Consider the following 2,437-nt stretch of genomic DNA (forward strand, 5'->3'; position numbering starts at 1 on the left):
CCTTATCCCATATACTGTTTTCTTGCCCCAAACTCCTCCATCCCTTATATGACGTTCTCCCTCCTAAAGCTCCTCGCCCTATTAATGTTCAATGTTTGTTAATGTTTGTGTTCAGTCCATTTTGTAAATTTTTATGTAAATTTATTGAGCGTAATAACATTAAGTTGTAAATATTTTTGTGTTTGTTCATATATGTTATCTTAATAATAATTTATGTTTATCTAATTATTTATTATTGTGTTGTTTTAGGTTATGGGCTAACAGAGAGTCAACTTCTATTATGCCTTCAAATTAAATTAAGCCTGTAATCTCGACCGCACCGATCAATCTCCATCGTGTCTTCTCCATCGCACGTGACATTGGCGAAATAATCTGTGCTCTCTTGGCATAAATAAAAGCCAAAATTAAAAAAAAAAAAAAAATAAACAAAACAGAAGAACCCACATAATAAAACATAGCGTTCGTGAATAATAACAAGTATACTAACTACTTTTTAACAGTCCTGACCGCCCTTACACTCCTAGAATTAATGCCTTTAGTGGTTTTGAAGGCTTCCTCTGAAAGTGTCGACGCTTGCGGGATTGATGCATCAGTCGCAGAGCTTGGAATCGCCTGAAGTTCAGCCATGGTGGAGATATGATGCCGCGTGCCATCAGGAGACAGAACTATGATGATACCGTCCCGAGTCCAGCACTTTGTTACCCCAAAACGTTTCCTTGCAGCCAAGAATGTTTTGTGCCGACTCTTCGTAAGGAACTCTGACATCGTTATCCCAGTGCCTTTGAGATTCGTCTTAGCCGACCAGACTTTGTCCTTCACGCTGCCATCCTTAAATCTAATTAATATTGGACGGGGCTTCTGAGTGACCGTGTGACCCAGCCGATGACAATACTTAAAGGAGTCGAGAGTAGTGTGTGGCAGTTTAAGATGCTCAGTAATAATTTTCAACGCATTGTCACCAACATTCTCTTTACTCACTTCATCGACTCCGTGCAGTAGAACAACTTTCTTCCTCGAGTGCATTTCAAGCTTGCCTTTCAATATTGCCTTGATAGAAATTCAACTTGCAATTGCAAATTTTCTAAGGCAGTCAGGACAAAAGATCGAAAAGCATTGAACTGTGAGTTGATGTTGGATGTTGGGCTCGTCGCGGGTATAGAAGTCTTCAGCTCTCTTTGGAACTCTGACATTTTGGTGTTAAAAAGTGTAGTAAGCTCTTCAATAGTGACTTTAATAGACTCCATAATGTCAATGTGTTGTTGTAGTTTATCACTTGGTAATTCACAGTTTTGTATTAAGCGTAAGCACAGTTATTGTTTTATAGTAAAGTAGCTGGCAGGCGGTAAGGGGTCACATGAACATATTTATTATAATTATAAACTTGATTTTGTATTTTTAACAAATTAAAATATGAGGAGCACAAAGAATTTCGACTTGTTTATTTTACACCTACCGCCCGAAAAAGTTTTAAACTCGGAGAAGAACTTTTGTCCCCAAAATCATCTCCTAAAGGGATAAAAAAGGAGAGTAGAAGTTTGTATAGGGAATCTATATCCGCTAAACTGATTTAAATTAAATTTGGTATGAAGATAGTATGACAAAGGATAGTTTTCATCCACAAAATTCAACTCAACTCAACTCAAATTCCTTTATTCAATATAGAAGTATTACACTTTCTTATTAATTGTCAAGTTAAACACTACCACCGGTTCGGAAAAAGAAAACACCCTAACCTGAGAAGAACCGGCGAAAGAAACTCAGCGGGACTTTTTTTTTTACGTCAAATTAATTATATACATAATTGTATATGAGTAGAAACAGTCAGGAGGCGATCGTTTCATTCCCAAGGTGTGCTATCAAACATAAACTCACTAATTGTATAGTAACCTTTCGCACACAAGCGTTCCTTAACAATTTTTTTAAATTTCGCAACAGAAGCATTTTGAACGCTTTCTGGGATCCTGTTGTAGAAGCGTATACATTGTCCCACAAAAGAGTTACTGACTCTATGCAGTCGAGTAACAGGAGTAACAAGATTGTGTTTGTTCCTTGTACCAACGTGATGAGAATCACATTTTCTCATAAAAACATTAATATTTTTCCGTACATACAAAACATTACAGAATATATATTGAGAAGCAACAGTCAATATCTTAATTTCTTTAAATTTATACCTCAAAGATTCCTTGGCTCCTAGGTTATAGATTGCGCGAATAGCCCTCTTCTGCAGCACAAATATAGTATGGATAGCGGCTGCGTTACCCCAAAGCATAATACCGTAGGACATTATACTGTGAAAGTAACTGAAATAAACTAGGCGAGCCGTATCAACATCGGTAAATAATCTAATTTTTTTGACCGCAAATGCCGCAGAACTCAGTCTACCCGCCAATCCGTTTATATGGGGGAGCCACTGTAATTTGGCATCAAGAGTAAG

The 2,437-nt window shown here is 37.2% G+C and overlaps 1 pseudogene; it reads right to left on the reverse strand.

Annotated features, from left to right (window-relative positions):
* Nucleotides 1-486: 486 nt before the first annotated feature.
* LOC125075540 lies at nt 487-1,244 on the reverse strand (annotated as a pseudogene).
* Nucleotides 1,245-2,437: the final 1,193 nt, after the last annotated feature.

Source organism: Vanessa atalanta, chromosome W (assembly GCF_905147765.1).
Source record: "Vanessa atalanta chromosome W, ilVanAtal1.2, whole genome shotgun sequence".
In the NCBI taxonomy this organism is placed as follows: Eukaryota; Metazoa; Arthropoda; class Insecta; order Lepidoptera; family Nymphalidae; genus Vanessa; species Vanessa atalanta.